This window comes from Octopus bimaculoides, chromosome 1 (genome assembly GCF_046866305.1).
Source record: "Octopus bimaculoides isolate indiv1 chromosome 1, ASM4686630v1, whole genome shotgun sequence".
Classification (NCBI taxonomy): domain Eukaryota; kingdom Metazoa; phylum Mollusca; class Cephalopoda; order Octopoda; family Octopodidae; genus Octopus; species Octopus bimaculoides.
In genome coordinates, this window is record NC_142928.1 from 81,145,532 (window position 1) to 81,158,835 (window position 13,304).

The window sequence follows — 13,304 nt, forward strand, 5'->3', positions numbered from 1 at the left end:
TGACATCTCACTTCAGGATTTCCACAGGGAAGCATTAAATCTTCATTGGTTTTTCTGCTAGATATTAATCTATTTTGAGATTTAACTTGTAAATTTGATTATATTCATTTCAAAATTTGTCTGTGCACAGAACTTAAAATTTATTTAAGAAACCACCTTTCTTTTGTTGAGCCACTTTTCAGTACAGTGATTTAATTAGAAATAATTTGAATTTCATCTATAATGGCATTTGATAAAAAAAACAAAAAATTTTAATTTTTTTAAAAAAAAATCAGGAATGGGATTTTATTCCGATCATAATTTTAAATTTAACTAGCATGAAATAAAAAGGCTTCGATGAGCAGCAGAAGTCCTAAAATATAAGTCACTTAAAATTTGTAAAGGGTCTTATCAATGTCAAAGGTTTGGATGTGTGTGTATATTTCTTTTACTTATTTCAGTCATTTGACTGCAGCCATGCTGGAGCACTGCCTTGTACAAATCAACGCCAGGACTTGTTCTTTGTAAGCCTAGTGCTTATTTTATTGGTCTGTTTTGCTGAACCGCTAAGTCAGGGAGACGCAAACACCAACATCGGTTGTCAAGCAATGGTGGGGGACAAATACAGATAGAAATACACACACGCGCACGCGCGCACACACAGAGGCTTTAAGTTTCTGTTTACCAAATTCACTCAAAGCTTTGGTTAGCCTGAGGCTATAGTAGAAGGCCCTTCCCCAAGATGCCACGCATTGAGGCTGAACATGGAACCATGTAGTTGGAGTTTTTTTTTTAATGGTATTTTTAAAGAGAAAAATCCCAAGAATTGCCATATGGCAAACCTGTCTGGCTGTTTTTGAAATTGTTTTGGGTGAGTTTACTTGTCGCACTCTGGAAAAGACAAATTGGCTGAAGACAAGTTGACTTGTCTTTGGTGGGTATGGGGTTAAAGGAGATGTGTGTGTGTGTCTATATATATATATATAATATATAGTTTATGAAGCTCAATGTATATAATGCATTCTGGAACTTGAATTTAGAGTTCTATCATTAAATTTTTTTAATATTAGCAATGCAAAGGTGTCTTTCTATCATAATCAAAATTTTAAAGATTTGCCAATATTTTCACATTTTTGTGGTGGTGTTACTGAAGAAGCTACATATTAACTTCACTATTTGAGGTCCTAGCTTGTGTTAGGAAATATTTTAGCAATATCAAGTTAACTCCTTCAACATTTATTTGCATTAAAAAGTAATTTATCCCAGTTTTAGTTAACAAAAGCTAACTCTAATATTTGTGAGTAAACCAACCATATTCAAAGCTTAGGCTACTTTCTATAGCCAGTAGAACACTATGTATATTGTAAGTCTGTGAAGTTCTCCAGTTAATAAGTTTATTGCTCCAGTCTCTTTTTTTTCTTGTTGGTTAGGTAACCACTATACTCATGCTTGTCTAGATCTTGGAGAGCTTATGTTCAGGCAGTCTATGATCAAATGTGTTCCTCTTAGGATTTTTTTTATTTTGCAGGTGCAGGAGTGGCTGTGTGGTTAGAAGCTTGCTTCCCAACTGCATGGTTCTGGGTTCAGTCCCATTGCAAGGCACCGTGGGCAAGTCTTTTACTATAGCCTTGGGCCAACCAAAGCCTTGTGAGTAGATTTAGTAGACAAAAACTGGAAGAGGCCTGTCGTATATATTTGTGTGTGTCTGTGCTCCCACCATTGCTTGACAACCGACGTTGGTGTATTTACATCCCTGTAACTTAGTTCAACAAAAGACCGATAGAATAAGTACTGGTGTTGGTTTGACTATAGGCAGTGCTCCAGCAAAAAGATACTTAGAGTAATGTTCTCTTGATTTAACCAGTCTAACACCCTAGCAAGTATTAAAAGTTCTGCTTGAACAAGGAAAAATATAAATTATCCTTCAGATCTGTAAGTTATCTGTTGGCTCAAATTTTGCTCCCAGTCAATTTTAAGGCTCCTTCAAAATCCAGTTGTAAATTATTTTCCTCGGTGATAATGGTGTTGGGCTTGCATACTGCTATTACTTATAGGTGCCAAGTAGGCTATGGTTTCAATTGAACTCAGAATACACAGAAGTGGGACCAACACTGTCAAAATATCTCTGCCAGTCTATTGACTTAGGCTGGTATTTAATTTACCAACCCCAGGTGGATGAAAACAAAGTTGGTCTCAGCAGGGTTTGAGCTCAAAATACAAGGAACTGGGTTAAATACTACAATGCATTTCACCTGACACTCAACTTGGTTAATCCTCTGCCTTTGATTTTATTAGCTCATCATAGAGTGAATACCACCATGAACAATGTCCAAACTACAGTGGAAAAAGTTAGCTACTGGATTTGGTTAAAAAGAGATGATGAGCTATGGCTAGAAGAATATCGAGCTTTATTTGATAACCAGCTGATCTAGCAAGTGGGGCCTCATATCAGTGAGGGGGGCTGGTGTGCAATGATTCTGTCTAGAAGTAGGCCCTGAAACGTCATGCATTCTCTCCTGATGACTGATGACCTCATACACTTGCTGGCTTCCAGTATGTGGAGCTTTCGACTGGTAGTACTTGCATGTGCAAGTTTGTAAAACAATATACAAATGACTATTTAGAGAATGGAAAGTTATAATTGTAATCACAGTTTACTCATCTCATCTTTGAAATGGATTGTGGTTCAAGCATGGCTAAGTGGTGAGGAAGTTTGCTACTCAATCATGTGACTAGGTTCATTCCCACTGTATAGCCCCAGATTGAACAAAACTTTGTGAGTGGACCTGGTAGACAAACTGAAAGAAGGCCTTTGTGTGTGTATATATATATGTATCATCATCATTTGATCTCTGGCTTCCTTAGTCCAATGGTAGGTCTGCATTATGCCCTTGTGTTTACTTTCATATGGTTTCTATTGGATACTCTTTCTAATATCAACCATTTTACAGAATGTATGGGATGCTTTTTCCACGGTACCAGCACTTGTGTGATTGCCTTGTAACTTACTAGGCTAAGGCCCTAAAGTGGTCCCTATCATTGAGGGGGAACAAAAGAAAGTGCAAGATGATTCTAGGTAGAGGGATGGGAGTATGGCAAGGAAGGAATTTGTGACAGTTGTGAAAAAGGGAGGGATAAACTTGAAAAGATGATAGGGGAGGGTCTAAAGCAACCCAACACAAGAAGCAAATAATAGACGTGCTACGAGGGAAAGGAATAAAAACGGGTGGAGAGGAGTCATGGAAGGAATAGAGCTGTAGAGGGGGTCATGCAGGTAGATCAGTAGGGGCATTGGTGTTAAGATGGTAGAGAAACTATTGGGAAGAGGGTAGTGTAAGAAAGGAGGTAGAGAGGCAAGAAGTAGATGCTGGTGGGTAACATATAAGTAGAAAGAGCAGAGTGAATGTTGTAGAAAGCATCACAAATGAGGAGGCCAGAGAGGTAGGGGGGCATGGTAGTTCGGTGGAGCAAAGGTAAGAAAGGCTTGAGATTATACTAGAAGGGTAAGGACAGGTAATGGGATAACAGTAAGAGGATGTGTTGGATGACAATAGAGGTAACTAGGAAGAGAATGTACTGTAATGAAAAGATGGGAAATATAGAGGGGGTGGGGTAGAAGGTGCATCTGGTTGGGAACATTGTACATGCATATATCATTTGCACAGATATGTTGTAGCTTCTCAATCACTACCCTTGTGTTAGGGTGTGCTTGTCAATGGGTGAATGGGTTTTCTGTAGCACTGCATATCGCCAGTCAGTACAGTCCTTTGTTATCTTCCATGTGAAATATGGCCTCATCAGGTTATTCTTCACCATTTTGTCCCAAGCCTTCCTTGGCTTCCCTCTTCAAGAGGTGCAGCAATATCAAAGGAAGGCTAACTGGGAAGATAGTTTTTGTATGTGGCAGATGCTCAGGAGCAATAAACACTGAAAATGTGCCACATTCCAGGGAGAAAAACTAAAAGTAGTTGATAGCTTCTATTACCTAGGTGACCAAGTCAGTAGCGGGAGTGGGTGTGCTGAAAGTGTAACTGCTAGAATAAGAATAGCCTGGGCAAAGTTCAGAGAGCTCTTACCTCTGCTGGTGACAAAGGGTCTCTCGCTCAGAGTAAAAGGTAAACTGTATGACACGTCTACAAACAACCATGCTACATGCCAGTGAAACATGGGCTGTGACTGCTGAGGACATGCGTAAGCTATCAAGGAATGAAGCCAGTATGCTCTGCTGGATGTGTAATGTCAGGGTGCATACTTGAGAGAAAAGTTGGACCTAAGAAGCATCAGTTGTCATGTGCAAGAGAGACGACCGCTGGTATGGTCATGTGGCGAGAATGGATGAGGTTGGCTGTGTGAAAAAGTGCCACACCCTAGTGGTTGAGGGATCCTGTGGAAGAGGTAGACCCAAGAAGACCTGGGATGAGATGGTGAAGCATGACCTTTGAACATTAGGCCTCACCGAGGCAATGACTAGTGACTGAGACCTTTGCAGATATGCTGTGCTTAAGAAGACCCGACAAGCCAAGTGAGCCCATAACCTGTAGCCTATGTCAGGAGTGTAACCAGCCCACTTATGCGTACCTTTCCTTCATTGGACACTAAACTCTGCTTGCGAAGACCTGTTGAGGCAAGTGAAATTGAAATCAAAATCAAATTCAATGACTGGCATCCGTACTAGTGGAGTGCTAAGAGCACCCTCCGAGCATGATAGTTGCCAGAGCATCTGACTGGCTTCCATGCTGGTGGCATGTAGAAAGCACCATTCGAGCGTGATTGTTACCAGCATCGCCTTGCCTTACTGGCACTTGTGCCAGTGACACATGAAAAATTATTTGAGTGAGGTCGTTGCCAGTGCCGCTGCACTGGTTCCTGTGCAGATGGCACTTAAAAAAACACCATTTGAGCATGGCCGTTGCCAATACTGCTTGACTGGCCCTTGTGCCATTGGCACGTAAAAGCACCCACTACATTCTCAGAGTGGTAGGCGTTAGGAAGGGCATCCAGCTGTAGAAACTGTCAGATCAGATTGGAGCCTGGTGCAGTCATCTTGTTTGCCAGTCCTCAGTCAAATCGTCCAACCCATTCCAGCTTGGAAAGCAGACGTTAAACGATGATGATGAGTACTTTTGTGTACAGAAGTTATGCACCACATGCCCAGGTACCAGTTCAACCTCCTCTTTTGCTCGCTAATTACTCTTATACCCAGTTTTTCTCTGAGCTCATTTGTAAACAATACACACCTGTTTGGAGCATGCTAGCTTCATTTCTTTCTAAGTCTTTGCAAATCTTCTATATTGAAGGCCTATACTTTGCTACAATGCAACATCACAGTTTTAACACAAGCATCAAACAATCCAGCCTTGACACTAAGTTGAAAAGACCTCTGTTACCAGCTACAACAATAGCTCCTTCACATGATAATTATAAATGAGCACCACCAACATATAAGCAGCGTCTTTCATTTTCAATCTTCTGTGAAAACATCCAACCATGGGACAATATTTCAGGTGAGGTTTGCTGGGAAGAAGATACTTACTGTAAAAAATCTGTATCAACAAATTTTCTGTGATGTCTTTCAGGCATATAATAATGGATGATAAAACGATATTGAAAACTGTACACATCAAAAATAAAATTCAGGTAAGTATTTAGAAAATTGTACTTACATCTGTTATTTTTTCAGGCTATATTCAAAACAACTTACTGTTTAGTAATAGCATAGCACATTAATATATATATTTCACCAGTCCTCAGTCAAATCGTCCAACCCATGCTAGCATGGAAAGCGGACGTTAAACGATGATGATGATGATGATATATATATATATATAGAGAGAGATATATAATATGTATATATGTATGTATGTATGTATGTATGCATGTATGTATGTAAAGGTTGTGGCCATTTATCTAAGTCATGTTATTTTCCACTGTTTCCTCACCTTGTAACCTTTGTGTTTGTCAACTAGCCTTGATGAATTTTATGGCAGTATTTAATATGTTACAATGGCTATAAATATTTCAACTTAATTATTACTTTACAATAACAAAGCCTACCTACAGCCTTTTCATTATTTCCTTTTCTTTTAGGTAACCTATTTTATGTGACCTCTTCAAATACAAAATATATTTCTTTTGATCTTTCTTTTTTACCCCTTGAACTAAATTGTTATTTCAAGGTCAACTCATGAAGTCATTTTTTTTTTGCGGTTTTAAGTTTGTTCGTTTGTTTTGACATCCTCCTGTGTTGTCCAGAAGTTTACTTCCTCACTGCATAGTTTTGGGTTCAGTCCAACTGTGTGGCACCTTGGACAGGTATCTTCTGCTATAGCCATGGGGTAACCAAAGCCTTATTAATGGATTTGGTAGATGGAAACTGAAAAACATGTTATAGAGGTAGACAGGGCTATTAGACAAAAGAAACAGGCTTGGAAGGACTGGAAGAACGGTGGTAGCAGGGAATTGTACCAATGTGCCAGAAGGGAGGCTAGGCGACAGGTTTATTTAGCCAAAGGGGAAGCAGATAAGGAAAGATTTGCCAATGTTCTGCGCCGTGAGGACCAAAGACTCGAGGTATTTCGTGTTGCAAGACAGTGTAGGAGAGAGAATAGTGATGTTGTAGGAGAGAAATGTGTTCGCATGGATGATGGTACGCTTGCATTAAATGAGGATGCAAAGAAAGAGGTCTGGAGATGCCACTACGATAGATTGCTTAATAAAGAGAATGAATGGGAGAAAGAGAGCCTGCCTTATGTCGACCCAATAGAGGGACCAGCTATCCGAGTTGATAGTACCAGGGTAGATAAAGCAATTAAGAGTATGAAGACCGGGAAAGCCCCCGGCCCATCAGGAATCACTGCAGAGATGCTCAAAATATCTGGCAGTGTTGGCTATAGCCTAGTCACCCGTATTACGAACCAGGTGATACACGAAGGAGTCATACCCTATGACTGGTGTAGCAGCATCATAGTCAACTGCTACAAAGGTAAAGGGGACGCTTTAGATACAAATAATTACAGAGGCATCAAGCTGTTAGATCAGGTTATGAAAGTTACAGAGAGGGTCATAGCCCAACTAATTAGGGAGCGAATCAATTTAGATGAGATGCAGTTTGGGTTCGTGCCAGGTAAAAGCACTACTGATGCCTTATTTCTAGTGAGACAGTTGCAAGAGAAATACCTAGCTAAGGATAAACCTCTGTACCTGGCTTTCGTTGACATGGAGAAAGCCTTTGACAGGGTCCCCCGATCCCTTATCTGGTGGTCAATGAGGAAACTTGGGATAGAAGAATGGTTAGTGAGAGCTGTGCGAGCCATGTACAGAGATGCTGCCAGTAAGGTGAGGGTTGGAAATGAGTACAGCAATGAATTCCGGGTAGAGGTAGGGGTCCACCAAGGTTCCGTCCTCAGCCCCCTATTATTTACCATAGTCCTCCAGGCAATCACAGAGGAGTTCAAGACAGGTTGCCCCTGGGAGCTCCTCTATGCTGATGACCTTGCCCTAATTGCGGAGTCACTATCAGAACTAGAGGAGAAGTTTCAGGTGTGGAAGCAAGGTCTAGAATTGAAGGGCCTTAGAGTCAACCTAGCTAAAACCAAAATCCTAATAAGTAGGAAGGTAGATAAAACACAAACCCCTTCAGGTAGATGGCCCTGCTCAGTATGTAGAAAAGGAGTAGGTAGTAACTCTATAAGATGTACCCGGTGCAAGCTATGGACACATAAGAGGTGCAGCAACATCAAAGGCAGGTTAACTAGCAAGTTAGTTTTTGTTTGTGGCAGATGTTCAGGTGCAATAAAGACTGCAAACAAACAGGAAACAACTTCTATCTCATTCCAGGGTGAAAAACTAGAGGTAGTCGATAGCTTCCGCTATCTGGGCGACCAAGTTAGTAGTGGGGGTGGGTGCGCTGAAAGTGTAGCTGCTAGAATAAGAATAGCCTGGGCAAAGTTTAGAGAGCTCTTACCCCTGCTGGCGACAAAGGGACTCTCACTCAGAGTAAAAGGCAGACTGTATGACGCATGCGTACGAACAACCATGCTACATGGCAGTGAAACATGGGCTGTAACTGCTGAGGACATACGTAAGCTCGCAAGGAATGAAGCCAGTATGCTCCGTTGGATGTGTAATGTCAATGTGAATACCCGTCAGAGTGTAAGTATCTTGAGAGAAAAGCTGAACATTAGAAGCATCAGTTGTGGCGTGCAAGAGAGACGATTGCGCTGGTATGGACATGTGGTGAGAATGGAGGAGGATAGCTGCGTGAAAAAGTGCCACACCCTAACAGTTGAGGGAACCCGTGGAAGAGGTAGGCCCAGGAAGACCTGGGCTGAGGTGGTGAGGCAAGACTTTCGTACATTGGGCCTCACCGAGGCGATGACTACGGACCGAGACCTTTGGAAATGGGCTGTGCGTGAGAAGACCCGGCAAGCCAAGTAAGATCGTTGCCAGTGCCCCTGGACTGGTTCTTGTGCGGTTGGCACATGAGATGCACCATTTTGAGCGTGGCCGTTGCCAGTACCGCCTGACTGGCTCCTGTAGGATTTTCGAGCGAGATCGTTGCCAGTGCCCCTGGACTGGCTTGTGCGGGTGGCACATAAAAGACACCATTTCGAGCGTGGCCGTTTTCGTGTGGGTGACACGTAAAAGCACCCACTACACTCTCTGAGTGGTTGGCGTTAGGAAGGGCATCCAGCTGTAGAAACTCTGCCAAATCAGACTGGAGCCTGGTGTTGCCATCCGGTTTCACCAGTCCTCAGTCAAATCGTCCAACCCATGCTAGCATGGAAAGCGGACGTTAAACGATGATGATGATGATGATGATATATAATACCAGTATCATCAGTATCATCATCTAATTTTATGAAGACAATTCGTGTATAGTTCTGCAAATTATATTGATTTTAGAACAATCGTGCTGATGAACCACAGATGTTTTTACGTAAGTAAAAAAGTTGATGGAGAAACCGGTACACGATTAATTCTTTATTTTGTATATTTTTCATTTTGTCTTGCCTGCCTATGCTCTGGTGTTTGCTGAATTTTTTTCTGGAGAACATTATTTTTCCAATCTCTTTCAAGTGGTTGGAAATTGTTGTATACGTTATGTCTAATTCAGAAGCAAGCTCTCGAAGAATTGTGCGTGGATTGGCTTCGACTAAGGCTCTTAGTTGATCGTTGTCAACATCCGATGGCTGACCACTATGCTTATCATCTTCAAGATTCCCGTCATCACTACAAAATTTCTTGAAACACCATTGTGCTGTACGTTCATTAGTGGTTGCTGGGCCAAATGCATCATTGATATCGCGAGCTGTTTCAGCAGCTTTTCGGCCTTGCTTGAACTAGAATAAGAAAATTGTGCAAATTTGCTTTTTGCCCATGTTGTATTCAACGTTCCAGAAAAAAATGGCCTAACTATTTAAAAAGAAAAGAGTAACACGATTAGATAGAGCGAAAAATGGGCTTTAAAATGATATATAAAGTCAAAGTAATTTAGCGAAAATTACTTTGAAAATATATAATTTAAAACCGAAATTTAAAATCCCGCAAGGACGTTTTTGACAACCTAATATATATATATATATATATATATATATATTTAAGAATTTAAGGATTGGAGAAAACGCATGTTATAATTGCATAAACATGCGTTTTCTCCAGTCCTTAAATTCTTAAATATACTCAAATACCCAAAATTTCAAGGAGTTCTTGCCTTAAAAACAGGAGCTAACCACAGTTATTTTGTGTTCTTTGCTACATTGGTTTCTATTAACCCATTTATTCTATCAGAAGAATTTTTATTCATTAAGATAGAAGAAATACACATAATTATATATATATATATATATATATATATATATATATATATATATATATATATATATATTATATATATATACATGTATATCTGTGAGTGTGTGTATCTTTGTCTCTGCATTTGTTCCCCACCACCGCTTGACAGCCAGTGCTGGTGTGTCTACATTCCTGTAAGTTAGTGGTTTGGCAAAAGAGACTGATTGAATATGTATCAGGTTCTTAAAAAGAAATAAATATTGGGGTTGATACATTCAACTAAAAATTCTTCAAAGCACTGCCCCAGCATGGCTGCAGTCTAATGACTAAACGAGTAAAAAGTTAAAAACAAAGGTATTTGATTTAGGAACAAAGTCGGCAAATTTGATGCCAGGAGATCAGCTGATGGCATCAATTCCAGTTCTTGACCGGTGCTTAATTTTATCTATCCAGAAAGGATGAAAAGTAAAATTGAGTTTGGGAGGATTTGAACTCAGAACATGAAAAAAAATCCCTCTGAGGCCAACTTTGTTTTCACTTACAACAAGCATCAATAAAAATACTTCGATAGAAAAAAAGTTATCATATAAATTTTATTCAAACTTTTTAAAATGTGTACTTAATACAAAGAAGATATTTTGAAGGGAAAAAAATCATTTTATATACATGGATTAATTAAAATATTTTTATTGTGTGAAAAATATGAACAATCTTTATATTTGTTTCTGATTCTAAATATTTTCAATGATTATTATTATTATTATTATTACTAGTGTTGTTGTTGTTGTTATTACATTTATAAGAGAATAACATAATACATTTATAACGACATGTGAATAGACAAGGAGGTATATGTTTGTGTTTCTGTAATTGTATCTTGTACTTGATTGTGTCAACTGTAAGCACCAAAGTTACTGGTATGATCCTGCAAGTTTGTGATAGAAATTATTCATATCTCACAAATAATGTGTATAATAAAAGTTTTTTATGGAGTTATTCAATTATTTGCTCAGTACTGCAAAGTGTTTAACTGAAAGAAATTCAAGAAGAAATTCATTTTGAACCAAACATTTACATACATTCACATGTTTGTTCCTATGGGTGGATTTCTATTGAAAATTTCAGACTATATTATATCATTAAGTCGGTTTTAATTCTCAAGTTTCTAAAATTGCAAAGTTGATGATGTTGTTGATGATGATGATGATGATGATGTTGTGGTGATGATGCTGGATGAATTACCTTGTGCTACTAAGCTAGCTGTGGTCTTCTAACATGTTTCCAGCGGTGTGAACATGCACACAGATAAACAGATGATCAGGTAAATATTATAAGGGAATAACTATTTTAATTTTACATATTGGAAGCTGATGAATATTCAGCCCCATTTACTTTTAAAAGCACTGTTACTTAGAGATTTATAGTTAATTATAGTCAGTTAACAAGCACCTGTTCTATGGTGCCACCTTGATGTTGTTATTGAATCTTTTATAAATGTTCACATTCACCACATTCTTACATCTCTTTTAATATTTTCATTGCAAAGTAAGGTGGCAAGTTGGTAGAATCATTAGCACACCAGGTAAAATACTTAGTTGCATTTCATCTGCCTTTACATTCTGAGTTCAAATTCTGCTGAGTCCACTTTACCTTTCATCCTTTCAGGGTTGATAAAATAAGTACCAATTGAACACTAGAGTCGATGTAATTGACTTTCCCTGTTCCCCAAAATTGCTGGCCTTGTGCTTAAATTTGAAATCCCTTTTTTTGTTGCAGAACTTTCATCATCCACTTTCTTCATTTTCATTTATACCATCTCCAATCCCTTATCTTGTTTATAATCAGACGCTCAAGCACATTCTAAATTTTTGTTTCCATTTATATTGTGTCAGCAACCAACTCCAAATTAAACCTTCAACAATATGTAATAATATTCCTTTTTGCAATAAGCACAAGGCCTGAAATTTTGGGAGATGGGGGATTTGTCAATCACATTGGCTCCAGTGCTTGGCTGGTATATATTTTATTGACTCTGAAAGGTTGAAAAGCAAAGTTGACCTTGACGGAAATTGAACTCAGAATGTAAAGACAGATAAAATGCTGGCAAGCATTTTTTTCCTGGCTTGGTTCTTTAAGCGGAGTTTGAATTAGACAAAATTAGACATTTTCTTTGTAATTACAATATAACCAATATAATTCGTGTGTGTGTGTGTGTGCACAATGCTATTATTTCATCCAACATGATAAACTCAGGATCCATCTCAGAGAGTGATGAAAAGGGGTAAGAAACATTCTGTTGATGATGTCGGAAGATGAAATTGCTATTACTTAAAGGATCTAAAGCCGATTTACTAGTTAATTAAATGATGTTGATTTCTTTTAATTAAGTACCAGGTAAATTTTTGTAATAGAGAAATGCAGTCAGCTGAACTGAATCTAATATATCACTGATATTTATTTTATTGGCATATGATATTAACATGTAAACTACAACTAAGTTAAGACATTCACTTTGCAATCTCAAGTCCCTGGGTTTGATCCATCTGTATAGCATCTTTAGTAATTGTTCTCAAAGGACCAAAGCTTTGTGTTGAGCTAGTCTAAGGGAAGGAAATTGGGTAGATGGAAACTGTGTGGACACTTGTCAGATATACTGTACCTCTGATTTAAAAATTCAAATATGGCGCACTGATCTTGCCTTATAAATATTCTAAAGCTACAAGTATTGGTGGAATATCTAGCTGTTTACATTATAATTCAATTAGTAGATGGATCCACTCATCAGATAAGTGGAATATTCAAAACAAAGAATTCCTCATTTTATTGTCAGTCAATTTTGCTTGGGCCTGTACTCATGATGTGAATAGACAAATTCTTTAAGATGTAAAATCATATTAGACATTATAAGTACTAGTTTAAGACAGAAAAAAGCAATAGAATCAGTGACATCTATAAATCTTTTCTCCCTCAAATTGTTGCTTATAATATCATATAACAATTTTGTTGAAAATCTAGGGGAGTTCATGCTTTTAGTTATTTACATCTGATTTTCTAAGTTGGCACGATTGGATGGGTACTTATTTGGAGCAGAATTTTTACAGTTGGATGCTCTTCCTCTCACCAACCCTTGAACTATAAGATATAATGTTCACCAGGAATTTAAACATGACAAAAATGTTTTTTTAAAAATCTCTTTCCCACTAGGCAAACTCATGTAAGTGAAAAGGACAACTTTTATGCACGCAAATGTTCGCACACACACACATGAGGAACTATCAATAAGTTTCCATCAACTAATTCCAAGGCATTAGTATAGAATAAAATATATTTGCCAACTGAAATGTGGATGGATATATATATATACACATATACATACACACACACACACACACATATCTATCTAACTATCTATCTATGTATATATATATATATTTAGGCACAGAAGTGACTGTGTGGTAAGTAGCTTGCTAACCAACCACATGATTCTGGGTTCAGTCCTACTGCATAGCACCTTGGGCGAGTGTCTTCTACTA